Genomic DNA, 24,826 nt, shown 5'->3' with positions numbered 1-24,826 from the left:
GTGGGTATCTGGCTAATGATTGGCCGAAGTGGGTTTCCAGGCTTATGTGTCTTCACATTTCCATATGTGTATCCAGGCTTATATTCCCCAATAATCTTTGGCAGGTGGAGTCCGGATTTCTTGGCGTTCACAGTTTCGATCAATTTGTTGACCTTTGCCTTCAATTCGGCTGTAGTGTCCTTCGTTACCCTTTGGAATTTAGTTTGGTCAGAGAGAATGAGGTTCATTTTCGCCAGATATTCGTCTTTTTTATGAATGACGTATATTGGCGACTTGTCACCTCTCCTGACGACTATCTCCTTGTTCTCATGAACTAAATTGAAGTAAAATCTGAATCGGGTTACGAACTTTGCCTCGGGAAACGAAGTTTGTTGATGGACATATGGCCGACCTAGCGCGTGTTGACACAGCGATCGCACCTCAGTTTACCAGTGCCTCCCGCCTAGTGACAATCACACCCGAATTCTTTGTAAAGAATTTCAGTGTTTTTCGGATTTTGGGGTATTTGAGCATAAGTTATTATAATATATCTTGCCGTGGGTCCCAAGAAAGCCAGTGGTAAGGTTGAAGCCAAGAAAACATATTAGAATGACCATAAAGGAAAAAAGAGATCATTCGTAAACATGAAAATGGTACACGGGTTGTTGAATTGCTAGGCAGTACAACAAATCTGTGTCAACGATATGCACTGTAATTGCTAAAAAAAAAAAGACATTGAGTGCTAAAGTGGCAAAAGGCATATCACAATCACGAAACAAAGAACACAAACACTTGAAGATGTTGAAAAGTTATTATTAATTCATCCAGAGCAAGCTGTAGTAGGCCTTTATGTTAACCTTTTTAATGACAATGTGATGTCTCACTTCAGACAAGTGTTCAAGTGTTACAAAGTAGGGAAAAAACAAGTGTCTCTAGACAGGTTTTTAGCGAGAAAAACAAGCAGTGAGCCACAAGCGGGTCCTAGTGGTATGTAGGGAAAACGTGACTGTGTGTACCCCAGAGAAGTCATGAAGAGTCAGCAATTAACGTAAGCAATAAATTGTATATATTCTAGTACTAAAGATTTGGGTGAATTAAGTATAAAATTTTCTTTGAAGTTAATTTTTTGGGGAGTTGGAACAGATTAATTCAATTTATATTATTTCTTAGGGGAAAATTCGCTAAGTTTACGAATTTTTGGCTTACGAACTGTCTCTGGGAATGGATTAAATTCATAAGCTGAGGTACCACTGTATTATGAAGTAAGTAATTATCAGAAGAAGGCACCAAGCTGGAAAGACTATGTAGCACCGTGATATGTATTATGAAGTAAAAAAATTTTTACTGCAGTTTCCTTAGGTGTATTACTTTGCGAATACCTGTATTTAATAAATTGTCTGTGGTATCTGTGCTCTGTTTTGGTGATGTCTGCTGTGCATCTCGGTAATTTATGGCAAACATTTTAATTCTAATTTATCACAAAAGATTAAATTTATATTTTATTATAATCTGATGTATCTAACTTAATTTCATCTTTTTCATGACTCCAAATCCACACATCTGAAAATATTGTAAGTGACGACTTTTTGTTACTTCTTTTATTTTCAGAAGTGTTGATTGGGCGTCTGATTTTCAACCACATTATTGTGACTGGCTGTCTTTTTTTTTTTTTATGTTCATAGTTCTTAGCTCATAGCTCTACGTTCTTACAAATCTTGCTATCTTTTTTCACGTTCTTAGATTCTACTTGCTTGCTTGTGTGTGAATATAGTGATTGCCATTGCTTTAATCTTTGACTCTAGCTTTCCCTTTTTGGTAATTGTTGTTCTTTGTGGTGGTAGTTTCAGGTGTAATATTTTTTAGACATTTAAAATGCTTTCAAGTATTAAGACAATAAAATAAGCTTTCACACATTTGCAGAACTCAATATGCAGTATTTGTTAGATTACTTAAAAAGCACAGAAATATATTATGCATACAAATTCGGTAGTCTCAGGAAGCATATTCATGTGAGAATGTACAAGAAGATAATGATGGACAAGAAAGTACCAATTGGATAAATAATTTCAGGAATGAGATGTAATAAGTCACTAAATGATACTTCATTAATAATGAGTTTAGTCCCATAAGAACTGTTAGTGTGAACAATTATCACCATTTTCTTCACAGGGTAATATTAATAAATCAAATATTTTAAGATTTACATTCTATTTTGTCTGTTATGTCATACTATTGACATTCATATCAATTTACAGTAGTATAATATATTCATATAAATATACTAGTACAGTGTTATTTGCAGGGTTTTGCATTCTTGTAACATAAGGATCACTATCATTGATCTTGTAAAAGTGTGTAACTAGTATAAACACTATGTAATGTATAAATTGGCATTTATCCAGTTAGTATCCAGTTGTTACTTGTCTCATTTATACTTTCAAAAACATTTTAGGTAATGAAAGATATTTGTTTTATTCCCTCAGATGGCTGTGTGACTCGTCTGGTTCATGGAATGGCATACAATCCCTTGGTAAACAAGTGGTCCTGGCTGTCTAATACATCAATCAATTATGCTGTTCATGCAGTTAAACAATGTGACGACAACTGGTGATGATAGGCTTCAAGATGACTGGAATTACGAAACATTACCGATTCCTTTCCCCTTAAAACTTAAACTTGTTCAGAATATTTAGGAAGAAATAAAGAATAAACATTTCTTAAAATCTGTAGATATGAATTTGAAATTCTGTACTGTATAGTACCTTTTTGACATATCGTCTTAAAACTAAAAGTTTGTGCTAATTTTCTTGTTTAAAAAGCAGTGTTTGTTTTATATTGTATATAGTCGTCCTGGAATGTATATTTTTCCTTGAATGCACATTATTTATTTGCCAGTAAAATGTTAAACATAAATATATACTGTAAAGACTTTTCTTACCATTTAATTTAACATTAGACGATGTGTTAAATATATGGGAATTAGCACATGATATGGACATGTTTTGGTGCATTGAAATAAGAATCTGTTGATTAAATAAAACACAAGTGTGCATTCTAAAAATATAATATAATTTAGGTCAGAAGACTGACAAATGCTTTTCAATATTGAAAAATGCAAGACCATGAATGTAGGACATAACAATGTACATCTCAACTATCATAGCACTACCTACCATGCAACAGATTGATGAAGAGAAAGTACCTAGGAGTTAGGATCCACCAGTCATTGAAAGTTGCACAACAAATGGGAGCATGTACAAAAAACTAACCAAACCTTAGAAATAGTCCAAACTCCAAAGACCCTTTGAATTCAAGGACAAAAAAAAAAAAAATAGAAATTTAACTGTATAAGTCTCGGGTGTGTCCCCATCTGAACTATTGTATCCAAGCTTAGAACTCTCTCCTTCAGAAGGACACGTCTGCTTCGGAGAATGTTCAACACAGTGACAAAATTATCCCAGAAATAAATTAACTCTTATACCAGGAACGGTGAAGGGTTACAGAATTAATAACGCAAATGAGACATGCCAGAGATGATCTCATCAGGACCTTTAAAATATTGAAGAATGTAGAGGATGTTAATCCAGACCACTTTTTTTTTTAAAAAAAAGGTCAAATGTATCTCGTACAAGGAGCAACGGCTTCAAGCGCAAACCACTATGAAGAACAGAAAACAGGAGATGCTTTTTCACCCATAGGGTTATAAACCTCTATGATCTAAACCACAATAAGTGAAGAGGAAAAATATCTGATGGAACCTGGGAGTGAGAACAGTGCATAACAAGTGATGGTGAAGAACACTAATGGTGACACCCGGGAGTGAGAACAGTGCATAACAAGTAACGGTGAAGAACACTTGTGGTGGCTCCTGGAAGTGAGAACAGTGCATAACAAATGACAAGGAAGAACACCTGTGGTGGCACCTGCGAGTGGTTCTATGTAATGTAATGGTTCTATGTGCTGGTGGTTCTATGTGATGGTGGTGGTTCTGTGTGATGGTGGTGGTTCTATGTGATGGTAGTGGTTCTCTGTGATGGTGGTGGTTCTCTGTGATGGTGGTGGTTCTATGTGCTATTGGTGGTTCTATGTGATGGTGGTGGTTCTATGTGATGGTGGTGGTTCTGTGTGATGGTGGTGGTTCTCTGTGATGGTGGTGGTTCTATGTGCTATTGGTGGTTCTATGTGATGGTGGTGGTTCTCTGTGATGGTGGTGGTTCTATGTGATGGTGGTGGTTCTGTGTGATGGTGTTCTGTGTGATGGTGGTGGTTCTAAGTGATGGTGGTGGCTCTGTGTGATGGTGGTGGTTCTGTGTGGTGGTGGTTGTTCTGTGTGATGGTGGTGGTTCTGTGTGATGGTGGAGGTTTTATGTGATGGTGGTGGTTCTAAGTGACGGTGGTGGCTCTGTGTGATGGTGGTGGTTCTGTGTGGTGGTGATTGTTCTGTGTGATGGTGGTATTTATGGTAGAAGATCGAGTATTCACATGGAGAAATCCTGTAACGGCATATGGTAAAGGACTATGAAACTTGCGTGTTTGTCAAACATATATTTAATCACATAATATCTTCGTGCACAAACCACAGGATCATTATTGATAGATTCCGTATGGAAAATAATTTGTAATTCCAATTAAAATTAGAGTGAAATTTAACTACACAATAAATGTAGAGGATGGATAATTCAGAAAATAAACAATTATTTTAGTATTAGCTATTTTGTGAATTACCTAAATGAATAAGCACACTATTGTTAAATTCTGGAATTTTCAGTGCAGTGCAAATTTTTAGGCAAGGATCTGCCTTTCACACACATTAACACAAATATATAATTAATTTTTAGAAAATTTAGATTTTTTTCAGCATTTTTAATAAAAATATGCATTGATTAAGTGGGATTTAATGCATTGCTAAACCGGAGGGTAATGTATGAGAGCCTCATTATAATGCTGATGAACCTACGTATGGAATAAGTAATTCCTAATCATCCCTCACACACAATTGAACAGCAATACTAAAAAAAAGAGTTAAATGATACACTCTACTTTTTATTTTCTAAGGAATGTCTTCGTGGTAAGAGTTAACAGCTCAATTGACCTTCCATGTGTATGGTTAAGTCTGCCCTCCGCCTCGCCGTCGTCAGTTCTGCAAAGAAAATATAAATATATTATAGATGATAAAGATTAGGCCACCCAAAAGGTGGCACGGGCATGAATAGCCCGTAATCATAAAATAGAAGTTGTTGTTTAAGATTCAGCTACTCAAAACAAAAAATTCCAAGTAGCACGGGCTATGGTGAGCCCGTAAGTGGAGGCTCTTTGGAGCCATTATCTATATCAATAGCAGATACGAGATACTAGAGATCTGGGGACGGATGGGGGTTTTCATGGTGGTTTTCAGCCCTGGTGGACTGGCTGTACCAGTTCTGGAGCTGGTGGGGTTAGTGTAGATCTCTAGGTCTTCCGTTTTTTCTTTGCCTGAAACTTTTAATATAGAGATCAGAAGAAATTATGTACTCAGTATAGACCGAGAAGCATTTCACCGCACTGCTTCCGTGTAATATTCAGCTGAAAAATATCCTCAGGAAGGGTGAGGGGGACTTTTGACAAACTGCTGTCTTCCTGTCCTTATCCGAGGCCTTCAGCGATGGTGGCCTTCAGGTGAATTCAAGTAAATACAATGAGAGTTTAGCCGTGGACTAAATTCAGGACTAAAGTATATTTGTTGATTGATCAGTAAACTGTTATATGGTTGTCTTAATACACACTAAACAAATGTGAAGTTTTATTTTTTTCAAACGGGCTAGTTATGAATTTAAAGTTGTCTTGCTTTAACACTATTTTAATGAGGAAAATGTCAATTTAAGTGTTTAATTATATATTTGTTCCTATTATTGGGAACAGGAAGGTAAAGTCATTTTGAGGAGTAAGAGTCTGACTAAAGCACTTGGATGGGATAGGAGGACAGAGTCGGGATAGGATGGAGGGAACGGTGCCCAACCACTTAGGCCGTCGGGGATCGAACGCCGACCTGCAAAAAGTGCGAGACCTCCGCAAGACCGAGGAGTCAAAGTGTTGGACACAGGAAGCATGTTTTGTTTATCATGTTATCAAGATCCTCTTTGCTTGCCTGTTGACCTTGCCACGGATGCAACCCACACCAGTGTAGGACTCATGTGAATAACAGCAGACTCGGTACTCACCTTAATAACAGCAGGCACAACCGGTCCCTTTGCAAAAAGTAGGGTTCCTATTAGCCTTGGCGCAAGGATCGGCAGTCTTCACGCAAGAACCTCCAAGTTTATAACACTTAGGCTTCGCAATGCACTTGGTTACATCTGCAATTATTAATATTTACATTAAACCATTTGCATTAGTTTATTCATTGTTTTTTAAGTGTTTCAATATATTAATCCCACTTGTAAATGACTTTCTTCCTCTTGTAAACTGTGATATTATGTCTCTCCTTGTCGTCCACAGTGTTGACAGAAAATGTAACTGAGATTCTCCTTGTCTGTCTTCGTAACAAAGATCCCTAGTACAGTACTCGGGATTGGCAAGATTAACTATGTCATTCTACGTTGAATGACATCATTAATTCTTAATTCTACGTAATTTTTTTTCGAGAGAATTTATGTTCATTCTGTAATATGAATTATTACTTACTAGTAATTGTCTTATATTAGTGCAAGGCATTTTGGTAATTTTATTGCTAACACTTCTGTATAAAAAACACATATTCCATTTGCCTTATTTCGTTCATTAACTCATTGTTGCCTTATTTCGTTCATTAATTCATTGTTGGCTCAATTACTTTACTAACCATTACCACTAATTCTCTTTTACAATTAAATTTACCAATATCTATATATGTACAATGGAAGTAAGTAAGTAATTATCAAAAGAAGGCACCAAACCGGGAAGGCTATGTAGCACCATCAAATGTGCGGAATAATCAGAGGGCGCTAAATATCACCAAGGATGCCAATACGAAAACAAAAACACATAATGTACAATGGAAGACCTACAGTTTTGGGGCCCCTGATGCATGAAATGCTGTTGGGGCCCCTGATGCATGAACTGCTGTGGGAACCCCTTTGCAACTAGCAACGAGGTCTGAGTAACCACCATTATCATCTTCAGTGGGGTTTTCCCACGACAGCTCACCATAAATAAAAAAAAATCTAATACAAAATTTAATTTCAATGCTTTGAAAAGGATAAAAGGTAAGCCTAACCTTTCTCCCGTTGAGGACAGGAAGCCTGAAACAGGCTTCCTGTCCCCGACAATGGGAAAGTAATAAAGGTATGTTAATGTGATAGGTTAAGAGTTCTGACCTGGGACACAGCAGGCACAGCTGCGTCCGGCACAGCCAGCGTTATATATGTTGCCTGTTGGACACGCCGCAGCCACGTTGGCCTTCAAGAAGCAGAAACCGTTGTACACGAATGCGCAATAGCCATTGTCTCTGCATACTGAAAATGTTAAAATCGTCTAATTAACATTGATTACAAAATCAACACAAATTATGGTAAAGTTTATGTACTACATGGTGTTAATTTAGACAATCACTTGCAAACAATAACGCTCTGTTTAGCACTCACTAGATATATGGCATCTCATGATGATAATGCTAATTACTGTTTATATTCTTAGTTCTTTATCCAGTTCAAAAAGATCAAATAATTAATTTCCAATTTTTATTTATTTATTTATAAAAGAAAACCACAGTACAAACAGAAAACCATACACAAAAAACATGAGTACATACAAAATACACAGAATACAGTAATACATCAAAGAACCCAAAGACACGAATAATGAAAAGGGAAATACACGAATAAGCAATAGAGAAATACACATGATACAAACAAATAAACTCCAACGCCAGGTGTGGCGACCCTCTGTACATAAAACAAATTAAATGCAGTACAGGACACAAGGCATTAATAACAGCAAACAGAACCACACAGGGAACCGTAAGTACAAAAAACAAACAAAAGCACTTTTTTTTCTTTTCTTTTATATAAAAAAGGCAGAATACAAAGCACAAAAAGGATAGAACGGAAAAATAATACATAAGCAGCACAAGTCAAAAACACATGGCACATGAAAGAGACAAATAACAGCAATTAACGGCAAAAAGAACATCCATAAAACAGGAACATGAATACAAATACCCCGACAAGTGAAAGGGGCGGATAACAGGGTATAAACTCAGGCACTTCAAACCTCACACAGAGAAGCACAAAATACACGAAGACATGCTCCAGAGACATAGGAGTTTAAAAGCACACATACCAGAAATAACATATAAAGGCATAACGAATACAACTCTTACAGGGCAAACAAAAAAGCCCACGCAGGAGCAAGGAAAAAACACACCCACCCACAAACGCACCAAACCAAACATACAAGCACAGAAGCAGCCGCAACAGAAACAAACCATCCATACATGTGATGCACGCAGGCACCGGGAAAACAACACGCACAACACAGACAGAAACCAAGCACACCAATGATGCATACTTCTCCGGGTACTCCCGAGCTGGAAACCGTAAGCAATAAGCTTCCCAAATAAGTTGGTCACAGTCAGAAAGCGGACGGCCAGGAGTCGCAAGAGGCCGAGGCATCGAATCTGGCACGCCCAAGATAAAACACTGCGCCCGCGGAATCCAGAAGGTAGATGGGCACCATGGAACAGGACGCACCAGATCATCACACTCAAAAGCCAGAGGCGTCGTAGAATCGTCGATCTCCTCGCCGGACGGGAGGACGAAAGGGATGGGGTTCCCCCTAGGACGCTGGTCACAGGGCCGCACATCAGAAAGCACACCGGACTGCACGGCAGGCCGCACACCGGCCCGCCCACTAGGGTGTGCACTCCGGTCGACGTCAGGCACCGCACCGAGCTCCGTGGAGGGGGGCTCCGCAGGGGTCCCAGCGCTCCCACCAACCAGAACAGTAACAGAGTCCCCTCGCCGCACATCCTTCGACAACACCACGACAAGGTCGCGATCACCAGGGGCAAGCGCCCACTGAGGGGAGCCACCAGCAGAAGGTACAGCGTCCAACACAGAACGCACCACCGGAGGAAACACAGCGTCGGCCACAGCATCATCGTCCATCGCATCACACTCCCCTGCCCACGACCGGCGAGGCGACGCACCCCGAGCTGAGCGACGGCACTTAAAAAGAGGCCGCTGATCGTCGGAACTGTCACCCCCAGCAAGCGGTGCCCCAGAAGAACTAAAGGCAGGCGACACCAAAGCCAGGGCAGCACGATTACGGAGAACAATAGCCTCTACAGCACGGGGCAAAAAGCCACTACCACGCCCGGAGACCTGAAACGGAGGAGGAGCAGACACAGCAGGCGGGAGAGCACACTCCAGCACACGTGAGGAATCCAGCATGGACGACAGAGCCGACGCAGGCGAAGAGGCACTGGGGAGCGACGAAACCACCGAAGGCGACGAGGTAGACGAGGCAGAGGGCAGGGGGGAGGGCTCACCCACCACAACCCCGACATCCCCGGTAAGCAGACGGTCGCCGGCAGGAGAAGCAGGCACCACCCCTATAGCAGCATCCAAGTCCCCCACGGAATCAACCGGCCGCGGATGCATCTCCGCAACCACCGAACGACGAAGATCCGAAGCAGGAGTCTCCAGGTCAACAGAGCTCACCGGAGGGGCAGACATACCAGGGCCAGACGGAACGCCCGCCGAAACCGCCGCAGGAACAACACCAGGCACCAGGACAGAGTGAGGGTCCGCCGAGGAAACCCCACGCTCAGACAAGCAGGGAAAGTCACCCTCTAGGAAAACCGAAGGGGCCTCAGCACAAGGAGCGTCACAGCCGGCCGCAACGTGGCCCTCAGCACCAAATCGGAAACAGGTCCTAGTCTGGCCCTGATAAAAGATCCGTAGAGGGAGTCCACGATACAAAATCCTGGACGGAATAGGGGTCGTGACCCGCATTACGAGCGCCCAAACGTACCCTTTCAGCCGGCCCGCACTCAAAGTGTTGAATCGGTGGTTCACCATCACACCATCCCGCGTAAAGACCGACGTCAGCTCCTCCACGGAGAAAGTCACCGGCACACCGTGAACACTCACATATTTCAAGGGCCCCCAGGGATCCGAAAACTCCACGGTCACAGCCGAATCAGGAATAGTAAGCGTGCGGGCATCCCAGCGCGCCACAAACTCCCGGTAAAGCAACGATGTCGAATGACACCGCCACTCGGGTAGGCAAGAGCTTCTCCAGACCCAGCAAATCAGGGACGTCCACACGGAGCACATCTAAGAGCGCAATCTCCACAACGGGCCGGTCCACAGCACCAGAAAAATCCAAGCGCACCGTGTCGATCCGCCGTACACGGGTAGGTGTATCACCAACAACCATACCGCCAGCCGGGTCCCCGGCTTAGCGGGCGCACCGCACCGCAAACCGCACCCGCCTCCACTCAACACCAGGCAACAACTGGCAGGTCAGGCGAGCACATCTTGACCCCCTGGAGGCCAGCGAAGCAATCATTTCCAAAATTAGAACCTATAGTGTTTGATTTTACCTGGCATTTGTTAGACGTAAACTTGTCTACAGCGCTGTACACACTGTCTGCAGCCTTCCTTAGCTTGCACTCATCCATCAAGCACACACACACACACACACACACACAGTGTCCACACACACACACACACAAACAGTGTCCACAAACATACACAAGCACGCTGCCTGTGGAACATACCTCGTTGACACCAAACACTGATGACAATTTATCAACTGCGAGAGGGTAATTAAGGACATTACACAATAGTTTATTAGTCAACCAGCAAATACTTTGTCCTAAACAATGCCCAGAATTAAATTCTCAATAAATATTCACGGTGGAACGGGCTGCACCTCTCAGTGTATATACACCGAGAAGAAAAGTAGGATACACCCCTCAGTGTATTTACACCAAGAAGAGAAGCAGGGTACACCTCTCAGTGTTCATACACTGAGAAGAGAAGTAGGATACACCTTTCGGTGTAGAAGTAGGATACACCTATCAGTGTATATACACAGAAGAGAAGCAGGCTACACCTTTCAGTCTCTTTACCTGAATTTACCCAAGGGCCACTAAGTCTCTAGTGGATTCGACGAGGACAGGAAGCCGGCGGCTTGTTAAAGGTCCTCCATTTGTCCTAATGAAGTTATTCAACGGCATCTTGTATTGCTGCAATGTTTTTGCATTAATGGCTTAGGCGGGTATGTGGCACCACGGGTTTATAACCCTGTGGATGAAAAAGCATATCCTGTTTTCCTTTCAATATTGTGACTTGTTGAGGTTGAGGCCGTTGCTCCTTGTTTGTGTTACATGTGACTTCTTGAAGAAGTGGTCTGGATCAATATCCTCCAAGTCGTTCAATATTTTAAAAGTTTAGATGAGATCAGCCCTGTCATGTCTGGTTTGCAGTGTTGTTAGCCCTGTGGCCCTCAACCGTTCCTTCTGTGGAAGTCGACTTATGTTCTGAAATGACTTTTCTTACCCTGAGGGGTCCTGACAGCTGAGTGGACAGCGCTCGGGATTTGTAGTCCTAGGGTTCCGGGTTCGATCCCCGGTGGAGGCGAAAACAAATGGGCAGAGTTTCTTTCACACTGATGCCCCTGTTTACTTAGCAGTTAATAGGTACCTGGGAGTTAGACAGCTACTACGGGCTGCTTCCTGGGGATGCGTAACTAAAAGGAGGCCTGTTCGAGGACCGGGCCGAGGGAACGCTAAGCCCCGAAATCATCTCAAGATAACCCTTATCTTGAGGTATCTTCAACACCCTGTGTTGAACTTTCTCCAAAGTAGATATGTCCTTCTGAAGTTGAGGTCTCCATGCTTGGATACAATAATCCAAGTGAGCGTAATTACCTAATTACCCAAGTGAGGGTAATTACCTAATTGCCCAAGTGAGGGTAATTACCCAAGTGAGTGTAATTATCTAATTACCCAAGTGAGCGTAATTACCTAATTACCCAAGTGAGGGTAATTACCTAATTGCCCAAGTGTGGGTAATTACCCAAGTGAGTGTAATTATCTAATTACCCAAGTGAGGGTAATTACCTAATTATCCAAATGAGGGTAATCCAAGATATTTATGCAGTTGAATAATTATCTTCTTTTACTTGAAGTCAAACGTTCTTTTGACTATTCTTAGTCAAAAAGAACTAATTTGACTATTGTTAGACAAATTCTTGGGTTTGGTTGGCTTTTCTCACTGCAGCTTCCTCTTGTTGTGCAACGTTCAAAGATTGGAGGATTCTGACTCTGAATTATGATGAGCATTGTTATGCCCTGATACAAGGTCTTACATTTATCCATATTAAAAAGCATTTTCCAGTCTTCCGGCCATTTGTAAGAGTTCGTGCAGATCCCTTTGTAAGACCTCAATATCACTTTCATTTCCTACTTCATCATAAATCTTAATGTCATCTGCAGGTCTGAGATGACGTGGTTTGTAATGTTCTCATCTATGTCATTGATGTAAATGATAAAAAAGGGTTGGCCCCAAAATGGACCCTTGTGGTAGGCAGACTGGTCCATGGGTGGCATCACCCAACCAACCACAAACATTCATAATCTGGTCAACCCTCGGAACAATCCAGTGACCTCACGTCTGTACTGTAAATCAAGCAAACTTATTTCCAAACCACTGAGTCCCCAGTTCTGTTCTTCGTCTAAACTCATCGACTTTGTTCCCGATGTTTTCATGGTTTAGTGTTGGTATAATTTGTACCTTATTAATGTTTCTCTGTATACTTTTCATTCATTAGTGGGTTTCATGTATGTCCCTCCTAACTTCTCGCCTTTCTAAAGGATATCAATCATGGTTTATTAATATTTCTTCACAAGAGAGGATCCTAAAGCCTGGGATTAACTCTCACTCTTCTTTCTTCACTGTTGTTGTTTAAGATTCAGCTACTGGGAACAAAAAGTTCCTAGTAGCATGGGCTATGGTGTCCCCGTAGGGGACTTACCTGGCACAGGAGTGAGGCTGTAACTGTGTGTCTGTTCACTTTCAGCACCTACTCCATCCAGTACGTCACCTTCACCAGTACCTCACCTGCTCCAGTACCTCACCTGCTCCAGTACCTCACCTGCTCCAGTACCTCACCTTCACCAGTACCTCACCTGCTCCAGTACCTCACCTGCTCCAGTACCTCACCAGCACAAGTACCTCACCTGCTCCAGTACCTCACCTGCACCAGTACCTCACCTGCTCCAGTACCTCACCTGCTACAGTACCTCACCTGCTCCAGTACCTCACCTACTACAGTACCTCACCTGCTGGAGTACCTCACCTGCTCCAGTACCTCACCTGCTCCAGTACCTCACTTTCAGGCACCTTTACCTGACTACAGAATTTGCTCGAAGATTCTTACTCTGAAAGAAATGTAAAACAATAAATTATTATTCGACAATTCAAAACTGTTACCATATCTCATTTAGTTTTCAGTATTACCCCATTGTACGTGTTCATTTTCTCCAAATTGTTTTTACGCTACGCCAGAAACACTGCGCATTGGTGGGTTTATGTAGAGTGCGTCTCCAACTCTCCCCTTCTCTACAATTCCTATGTATGTACTCTTACATAAATATCAATTATTATTATTATTATTATTATTTATTGTCAGGAAAACCATGCAACAGCAGTTATTCTTTAGTTTTTTGAGACAAATTAAATGTGAGTGAAGCAGCCACTCGCGATCTTCAAGGGAAGCTAAACTTATCTAAGAAAACAGTTTTAGGAGTGTACAAACTCTTCAGTCACAACAACATCATTGAACTGAATGCAGGAGAATTCAATATATTTATATATATACATTTATATATATTGCATTGTATAGCTCCTCATTTCTCACCTTAACCTTATTTATTTATTATTTTGTATTTATTTATTTATATGCAAGAATACAAGATTTATATACAAGAATTTATATGGTAATACGGTGTTGATGTCAGTGAAAAAGATAAGGAGTGTAAATCATGTAGTATGCGGCACGCCCACACCTTAGAACATTATGTATTAGTGTCAACTTCTTGATAACTATAGAAATAAGGAAATAAGCAGTGTACCACATCAAATTGTTTGGATGCGTGATAATGGTATGATAGACAATATACTTAGGAGCTACAAGAATTTTGCCCCAAAAGTGTAACAATTATATGCTGTGCTTACTATATTAACCTGCAATGTTAAATAGGATTCTTGTAATGTTTTTTGTCTATTTGTACTTACTGAATTTGTGCGCCCCTTAAGGGACTTGAAGTAGAGGGGGGTAGAAATAGCCTAAGCTACTCTATCTCTTTGAGATGTATTTCTTTCTTATCTCAATAAACATACTTGAACTTGAAGGCGCTCGCGAAGCGCCAAGCGAGTGTTTTACCACTTCGCCACGGAGACTTATTAAGGTAACAACAGCTTATTGACCAACCATCAATAATACTTTTGTATTATGTATTTTATAATTTACTTATGGACTACAGTAAACTCCCTGTGCGTATACTCTCCATTTTACTAACTGTAGGTGGTAACTGTCAGTGACTGTAACCGATCCACCGCTGCCGACTGGATGGAGGGGGGGGGGGGGGTGAGGTGTTCACGATAAACATATTAATTATGAAACTAGCTCACCACATATGTAAGCTGCTTCGTTTACATAGTACGTGTCTGGACGGTTTCCAATCCATTGATTATATAAACGATATACATTACATTTTGTAACTAGCTTATCAAAAATAACTGCTACCCCTACCCCAAAATATGTGCCTATGCCATATAACTTTATTGTTGTAATCACTGCTATCATCTTATATCGTGGTTTTTGTGTTGAACGCAAACTTTACTATAATGAACCTAGAAATAAGCCTCAAATTATGCTACAATGTACCTGTTGATAAGCCTCAAGTTTTACTATAATGTACTTATTAATTTTCTTCAAATTTTCTTACAGTGTACCTGTTAACTTTTTCAGTTTTGCCACAAATTACATACTTCAAATTATTTGTTAGATTAAGGATTTGCCCAAAACGCTATGCGTGTTAGTGGCTTTACAAGAATGTAAAAACATCAATGCTATGTACTCTTCAACCCAATGTACCATCAACTTCAACTCAACGTACCTTCTTATATATATATATATATATATATATATATATATATATATATATATATATATATATATATATATATATATATATATATATATATATATATATATATATATATATATATATATATATATATATATATATATATATATATATGCGAACAAGCCTGAATGGTCCCCAGGACAATATGCAACTGAAAATATGCAACACACTTCTGGGGTGTGAGTTTTCAGTTATATATATATATATATATATATATATATATATATATATATATATATATATATATATATATATATATATATATATATATATATATATATATATATATATATATATATATATATATATGTGTGTGTGTGTGTGTGTGTGTGTGTGTGTAAATTAATAAATAAATAACTTGCTTTACTAAATGAAATTTGGGGTTCAGTCCCTGAGCCCATTATCTGCCTCTGTAATCCTTTCCACTACCGTCCACAGGATGGGTATGGGGTCCAACACCACTCACAGGATGGGTATGGGGTCCACTGCCGCCCACCGGATGGGTATGGGGTCCACTACCGCCCACCGGATGGGTATGGTGTCCACTACCGCCCACAGGATGGGTATAGTGTCCACTACCGCCCACAGGATGGGTATAGGGTGCAAAATAAGTGAACTAATGAAAACACTTCTCGGTGTATATATCGCTGTGATGAAGTTACATTTCTCTATTGCAATACTGTGTGAGTGGGCAGCACAAGGCGGGATATTATGAAGATGAAATTATGTTCTGTATTGCAGATGAATGTTAAGAGTCACAATAACGTGGCTGAAAAATGTTGACCAAACCACACACTAGAAATTGAAGAGACGAAGACGTTTCGGTCCGTCCTGGACCATTAGCCAGGACGAACCATTATCCACAATCGACTTGATAAAGGTCCAGGACGGACCGAAACGTCGTATAGATAAGTCTTGATAAGTCTTCGTGTCCCCCGACAACGACGAAACCATTCTCGCAACAGGTATTATATATAGATCTAGTTCCGTGAAACAGACGTTGTAATATTCTATGTAATATTAACACATTAAAGTGGAAGTCGGGTAGTACCTGGGCGGGCACGCTGGGGGCCAGGAGGAGAACACCGGCGAGGAGAGCGAAGCACAGAACCTTCATGATGGCGGAACTTAGGATTCGGAGTTCACAGAAAGTGGAATGTTGGTCTTGTCCAGCTGGTCAGCAGAGCTCGGATGGCTCCCACTAGCTCTACTGCTCGCTTATATACAAGCTTTTTCCTGTGTTGGAGGTCCAGCAACTGGGAACATGTGAACATCTGCGGTAACCCTTAATCTCCCCCTATCTATCACTCCGTCCGTCCTCCAGGTCGGACCGTCAGGCGTGAGTCATGTTCACTCACAAGACATCAAGGCCATAGGATGGGATCGATCTCAATATTTTTTCATAGATATATATACGCTTTTGAGATTACTTTGTGCATCTTGAGTTCATGTAAAAATAATTACAGGATTTTATTATAATAATATCAATATTATTAACAGTGATGGCATTATTAAAGCTTGCTTATTAAAAACAAAATTTTCAGTTAACAAACGGAATGAAGTCTGAATTATGGGCTCTCATAAAAAGTGTTTCTAAGGTTGACTTGGAAAACTCATATTCAACAATATATATATATATATATATATATATATATATATATATATATATATATATATATATATATATATATATATATATATATATATATATGTATATGTATATGTATATGTATATGTATATGTATATGTATATATATATATAACTGAAAACTCACACCCCAGAAGTGACTCGAACCCATACTCCCAGGAGCAACGCAACTGGTATGTACAAGACGCCTTAATCCACTTGACCATCACGACCGGACATAATGAGGTGATAGCCGAGGCTATTTGAACCACCCCACCGCCGGCACTCGGATAGTAATCTTGGGCATAGCATTTTACCAAATCACCTCATTCTTTGGGGCACACGTGAGGAACACAAATGCGAACAAGCCTGAATGGTCCCCAGGACAATATGCAACTGAAAACTCACACCCCAGAAGTGACTCGAACCCATACTCCCAGGAGCAACGCAACTGGTATGTACAAGACGCCTTAATCCACTTGACCATCACGACCGGACATAATGAGGTGATAGCCGAGGCTATTTGAACCACCCCACCGCCGGCACTCGGATAGTAATCTTGGGCATAGCATTTTACCAAATCACCTCATTCTTTGGGGCACACGTGAGGAACACAAATGCGAACAAGCCTGAATGGTCCCCAGGACAATATGCAACTGAAAACTCACACCCCAGAAGTGACTCGAACCCATACTCCCAGGAGCAACGCAACTGGTATGTACAAGACGCCTTAATCCACTTGACCATCACGACCGGACATAATGAGGTGATAGCCGAGGCTATTTGAACCACCCCACCGCCGGCACTCGGATAGTAATCTTGGGCATAGCATTTTACCAAATCACCTCATTCTTTGGGGCACACGTGAGGAACACAAATGCGAACAAGCCTGAATGGTCCCCAGGACAATATGCAACTGAAAACTCACACCCCAGAAGTGACTCGAACCCATACTCCCAGGAGCAACGCAACTGGTATGTACAAGACGCCTTAATCCACTTGACCATCACGACCGGACATAATGAGGTGATAGCCGAGGCTATTTGAACCACCCCACCGCCGGCACTCGGATAGTAATCTTGGGCATAGCATTTTACCAAATCACCTCATTCTTTGGGGCACACGTGAGGAACACAAATGCGAACAAGCCTGAATGGTCCCCAGGACAATATGCAACTGAAAACTCACACTCCAGAAGTGACTCGAACCCATACTCCCAGGAGCAACGCAACTGGTATGTACAAGACGCCTTAATCCACTTGACCATCACGACCGGACATAATGAGGTGATAGCCGAGGCTATTTGAACCACCCCACCGCCGGCACTCGGATAGTAATCTTGGGCATAGCATTTTACCAAATCACCTCATTCTTTGGGGCACACGTGAGGAACACAAATGCGAACAAGCCTGAATGGTCCCCAGGACAATATGCAACTGAAAACTCACACCCCAGAAGTGACTCGAACCCATACTCCCAGGAGCAACGCAACTGGTATGTACAAGACGCCTTAATCCACTTGACCATCACGACCAGACATAATGAGAATGAGGTGATTTGGTAAAATGCTATGCCCAAGATTACTATCCGAGTGCCGGCGGTGGGGTGGTTCAAATAGCCTCGGCTATCACCTCATTATGTCCGGTCGTGATGGTCAAGTGGATTAAGGCGTCTTGTACATACCAGTTGTGTTGCTCCTGGGAGTATGGGTTCGAGTCACTTCTGGGGTGTGAGTTTTCAGTTGCATATTGTCCTGGGGACCATTCAGGCTTGTTCGCATTTGTGTTCCTCACGTGTGCCCCAAAGAATGAGGTGATTTGGTAAAATGCTATGCCCAAGATTACTATCCGAGTGCCGGCGGTGGGGTGGTTCAAATAGCCTCGGCTATCACCTCATTATGTCCGGTCGTGATGGTCAAGTGGATTAAGGCGTCTTGTACATACCAGTTGCGTAGCTCCTGGGAGTATGGGTTCGAGTCACTTCTGGGGTGTGAGTTTTCAGTTGCATATTGTCCTGGGGACCATTCAGGCTTGTTCGCATATATATATATGTATATGTATGTATATATATATATGTATATGTATCAGCTTACTATGCAGGGCCCGATTTGCCTAATAAGCCAAGTTTTCATGAATTAATTGTTTTTCGACTACCTAACCTACCTAACCTAACTTTTTCGGCCACCTAACCTATTAAGATAGGTTAGGTTAGGTTAGGTAGGGTTGGTTAGGTTTGGTCATGTATCTACGTTAATTTTAACTCCAATATTAATTTTAACTAATTTTAGAGTTAAAATTAACGTAGATATATGACCGAACCTAACCAACCCTACCTAACCTATCTTTATAGGTTAGGTTGGGTTAGGTAGCCGAAAAAGTTAGGTTAGGTTAGGTTAGGCAGGTTAGGTAGTTGAAAAACTATTAATTCATGAAAACTTGGCTTATTAGGCAAATCGGGCCTTGCATAGTAGGCTGAAAAGTGCGTTCTGGCTACTAGGTACGACATATATATATATATATATATATATATATATATATATATATATATATATATATATATATATATATATATATATATATATATATATATATTTCAAATAGCCTCGGCTATCACCTCATTTTGTCCGGTCGTGATGGTCAAGTGGATTAAGGCGTCTTGTACATACCAGTTGCGTGGCTCCTGGGAGTATGGGTTCGAGTCACTTCTGGGGTGTGAGTTTTCAGTTGCATATTGTCCTGGGGACCATTCAGGCTTGTTCGCATATATATATATATATATATATATATATATATATATATATATGTAACTGTTCTATTGTTACGTAAAGTATGGTGACAAATAAACACAGACACTAAGATACTATATATATATTTGGTCGAATATATAGAAGTACACAGGTGATACTTTGGTGTGAGTTGAGCGCACTGAGCGTCGGTACAGTATCTCGCAAGTGTCTGCTCTAGACTACACTTGAAAGTAGACTCTGGTTTAATGTTTGATTGATTGATTGATGAAGATTAAGCCACCCAAGAGGTGGCACGGGCATGAATAGCCCGTAAGTGGTGGCCCTTTCGAGCCATTACCAGTATCAAAAGATGATACTGGAGATCTGTGGAGGCGCAACTGCACCCTGCGTGACGGGAGATGTCTCCCGGACCAAGTGGTGACCAAATGGTGTTTAATGTTTGCTATTTTGCTGCTTATATGCTCGGGCAACTCCTCACCGTGTTGCCCGGGCAACGCCTCACCTCATTCATCTCCAAAGGTTGACAGGAATATTAACAATGCATTTGGAGCGAGTATATTATTAGGATAATCTACTCGCTACATATATATATATATATATATATATATATATATATATATATATATATATATATATATATATATATATATATATATATATATATATATATATATAACTGAAAACTCACACCCCAGAAGTGACTCGAACCCATACTCCCACAACTGGTATGTACAGGGACGCCTTAATCCGCTTGACCATCACGACCGGACATAAGGAAGTGATAGCCGAGGCTATTTGAACCACTTCCCCGCCGGCACTCGGATGGTAATCTTGGGCATAGCATTTTATCAAATCACCTCATTCTTTGGGGCACACGTGAGGAACACAAAGGTTTGTGTTCCTCACGTGTGCCCCAAAGAATGAGGTGATTTGATAAAATGCTATGCCCAAGATTACCATCCGAGTGCCGGCGGGGAAGTGGTTCAAATAGCCTCGGCTATCACTTCCTTATGTCCGGTCGTGATGGTCAAGCGGATTAAGGCGTCCCTGTACATACCAGTTGTGGGAGTATGGGTTCGAGTCACTTCTGGGGTGTGAGTTTTCAGTTGTATATAGTCCTGGGGACCATTCAGGCTTGTTTGCATATATATATATATATAATATATATATATATATATATATATATATATATATATATATATATATATATATATATATATATATATATATATTAGTATATTTTGGTAGCAGTCTTTCCTGTAGACATATATTATTAAATATGACCGAAAAAGTAAGATTAATAATTCTAACACGAATTTTCTCAATCTTTCGTACATTTCTTTTCACTGTTGGAGGTAATTCAAAAATCAATTCTCCAAAATTCATTTTTATTTCTAGTCTGACGCGACACGAGCGCGTTTCGTAAAACTTATTACATTTTCAAAGACTTTAGATTACAAATACACAACTGAATAGAACTTACACATCTCCGGTTTTGTTTATATCTACATTTGAGTGAGGTGGATGGGGTGAGGTGGCATTAATAGGGTATTAATTTCATCAACACAAGACAGAACAAGAGGTGGCATTAATAGGGTATTAATTTCATCAACACAAGACAGAACACGAAACAATGGGTATTGAAATGGAAGTGATTGTAGAAAGCCTATTGGTCCATATTTCTTGATGCTTCTATATTGGAGCGGAGTCTTGAGGTGGGTAGAATATAGTTGTGCATTAATTGGCTGTTGATTGCTGGTGTTGACTTCTTAATGTGTAGTGCCTCGCAAACGTCAAGCCGCCAGCTATCGCTGTATCTATCGATGATTTCTGTGTTGTTTACTAGGATTTCTCTGGCGATGGTTTGGTTGTGGGAAGAGATTATATGTTCCTTAATGGAGCCCTGTTGTTTATGCATCGTTAAACGCCTAGAAAGAGATGTTGTTGTCTTGCCTATATACTGGGTTTTTGGAGCTTACAGTCCCCAAGTGGGCATTTGAAGGCATAGACGACGTTGGTCTTTTTTAAAGCGTTCTGCTTTGTGTCTGGAGAGTTTCTCATGAGTAGGCTGGCCGTTTTTCTGGTTTTATAGTAAATCGTCAGTTGTACCCTCTGATTACCCTTCTTCTCTTCTTCTAAGAAGGTCACTACCAAAGATACCTTACAAGCAGAACTTATTGCAGAAGAAGGAAAGAATCGAGGCAATTACAGAAGCACCGTACTGTCCCCCGAGCTCAAAGCGGCAGCTAAAAGCCTTCGTGAGAACAAGGAGATAGTTGTCAGGAGAGGTGACAAGTCGCCAATATATGTCATTCTTAAAAAGGACGAATATCTGGCGAAAATGAACCTCATACTCTCTGACCAAACTAAGTTCCAAAGGGTAACGAAGGACACTACAGCCGAATTGAAAGCAAAGGTCAACAAATTGATCGAAACTGTGAACGCCAAGAAATCTGGACTCCACCTGCCAAAGATCATTGGGGAATATAAACCTGGATATGCATATGGAAATGTCAAGACACACAAGCCTGGAAACCCACTTCGGCCAATCATTAGCCAGATACCCACACCCACGTACAGACTGGCGAAGCGACTCAACGGCCTGCTGACTCCTTATGTTCCTTGCGCCTTCAGCCTGAAGTCTCTAAAGGAATTTGTTGACTTACTGCGGGGCACATGGGCCACAGGGATAAGAGCCTCGTTGGACGTAGAATCGCTGTTTACCAACGTACCTGTGGACGAGACAATCGGGATGATAGCCGACAGAGTGTATCGTGATCCAGCCTGTACTCCTCTTGACATACCAGAAAATATTCTAGGGAAACTACTCCAAGATTGTACTAAAGAGGCACCCTTCTTGAGCCCGGATGGGCACATGTATAAGCAAGTAGATGGGGTCGCCATGGGTTCTCCCCTAGGTGTCCTGTTTGCGAACTTCTACATGGGTACCATCGAACAAAAAGTCTTAGTCGACATGAACTTGAAACTGGCCATATACTGCAGGTATGTTGACGACATTTTTACACAGGTACCTGATGTCAGACATCTGCAGGAGCTGAAGGAGGCATTTGAGCAGAGTTCCGTGCTGCGTTTCACTTACGAGATGGAAAAGGATGGGAAGCTGCCCTTTCTAGATGTAACAGTCATGGAAAAGAGCGAAGGTTTCCACACTGCAGTCTACACTAAGGAAACGAACATAGGAATGTGCCTAAATGCCAACAGCGACTGCCCAGACAGGTACAAGAGGAGTGTTGTTAACGCATATGTCGACCGTGCTCTAAGCCACAGCTCAGAATGGAAGCAAGTCGACGAAGAACTCTGTAGGGTAAGGCAGGTCCTAGTCAACAACGGCTTCTCCAATGGTTTCGTCGAAGACATCATAAAAAGGAAAGTGAAACGCCATGCAACCTCTGAAGAGACAACTAACACAACACCTATACCCCCTATTAGACTATTTTACAGGAACTTCTTTTCCACAGCTCATAAAACAGAGGAAAGGGTCCTGAAAGATATTGTTAATAGAAACGTTATCCCTACAGACAAAAATCAGAGGGTACAACTGACGATTTACTATAAAACCAGAAAAACGGCCAGCCTACTCATGAGAAACTCTCCAGACACAAAGCAGAACGCTTTAAAAGAGACCAACGTCGTCTATGCCTTCAAATGCCCACTTGGGGACTGTAAGCTCCAAAAACCCAGTATATAGGCAAGACAACAACATCTCTTTCTAGGCGTTTAACGATGCATAAACAACAGGGCTCCATTAAGGAACATATAATCTCTTCCCACAACCAAACCATCGCCAGAGAAATCCTAGTAAACAACACAGAAATCATCGATAGATACAGCGATAGCAGGCGGCTTGACGTTTGCGAGGCACTACACATTAAGAAGTCAACACCAGCAATCAACAGCCAATTAATGCACAACTATATTCTACCCACCTCAAGACTCCGCTCCAATATAGAAGCATCAAGAAATATGGACCAATAGGCTTTCTACAATCACTTCCATTTCAATACCCATTGTTTCGTGTTCTGTCTTGTGTTGATGAAATTAATACCCTATTAATGCCACCTCTTGTTCTGTCTTGTGTTGATGAAATTAATACCCTATTAATGCCACCTCACCCCATCCACCTCACTCAAATGTAGATATAAACAAAACCGGAGATGTGTAAGTTCTATTCAGTTGTGTATTTGTAAACTAAAGTCTTTGAAAATGTAATACGTTTTACGAAACGCGCTCGTGTCGCATCAGACTAGAAATAAAAATGAATTTTGGAGAATTGATTTTTGAATTACCTCCAACAGTGAAAAGAAATGTACGAAAGATTGAGAAAATTCGTGTTAGAATTATTAATCTTACTTTTCGGTCATATTTAATAATATATATATATATATATATATATATATATATATATATATATATATATATATATATATATATATATATATATATATATATATATATATATGTATATATATATATATATATATATATATATATATATATATATATATATATATATATATATATATATATATATATATATATATATATATATATATATATATATATATATATATATATATATATTAGTATATTTTGGTAGCAGTCTTTCCTGTAGACATATATTATTAAATATGACCAAAAAAGTAAGATTAATAATTCTAACACGAATTTTCTCAATATTTCTTGTTTCTTTTCACTGTTGATGGTAATTGAAAAATCAGTTCTCCAAAATTCATTTTTATTTCTAGTCTGACGCGACACTTGAACGCGTTTCGTAATAACTTATTACATTTTCAAAGACTTTACACACACACAAAGTTTACACACACATAACTATAACCTGCAAACACTAAACAGAGTTCTTACTATGCTATGATTTAAACAGCTTTCATTTTATTTTATACCCGCATTTTGAGTGAGGTGATATGTTACAACAGTTTTGGATGAGGTGAACAAAACTTTCAACACAAGACAGAACACAAAACAATGGGTATTAATTGGGTAAATTAAAGGTAAGAATGGAAGTAACTCCAGAGGGCCTATTGGCCCATACTTCTTGATGCTTCTATATTGGTGCAGAGTCTTCAAGTGGGTAGAATATAGTTGTGCATTAATTGGCTGTTGATTGCTGGTGTTGACTTCTTGATGTGTAGTACCTCACAGATGTCAAGCCGCCTGCTATCGCTGTATCTATCGATGATTTCTGTGTTGTTTGCTAAGATTTCTCTGGTGATGGTCTGGTTGTGGGAAGAGATTATATGTTCCTTATTGGAGCCCT

The 24,826-nt window shown here is 40.5% G+C and overlaps 1 long non-coding RNA gene across 1 annotated transcript; it reads right to left on the bottom strand.

The window, feature by feature from the left end:
- Positions 1 to 3,935: 3,935 nt before the first annotated feature.
- On the bottom strand, positions 3,936 to 10,630 carry LOC138352260 (uncharacterized). The gene is made up of 4 exons (XR_011222732.1): positions 10,544 to 10,630; positions 7,311 to 7,448; positions 6,177 to 6,311; positions 3,936 to 5,119 (listed from the first exon to the last, which is right to left on the bottom strand). It is a non-coding gene; the product is annotated as an uncharacterized lncRNA (long non-coding RNA).
- Between the last annotated feature and the right edge of the window lie 14,196 nt (positions 10,631 to 24,826).

The sequence above is a fragment of the Procambarus clarkii genome, chromosome 52, assembly GCF_040958095.1.
Source record: "Procambarus clarkii isolate CNS0578487 chromosome 52, FALCON_Pclarkii_2.0, whole genome shotgun sequence".
In the NCBI taxonomy this organism is placed as follows: domain Eukaryota; kingdom Metazoa; phylum Arthropoda; class Malacostraca; order Decapoda; family Cambaridae; genus Procambarus; species Procambarus clarkii.
This window is presented reverse-complemented; position numbering and strand designations above follow the sequence as displayed.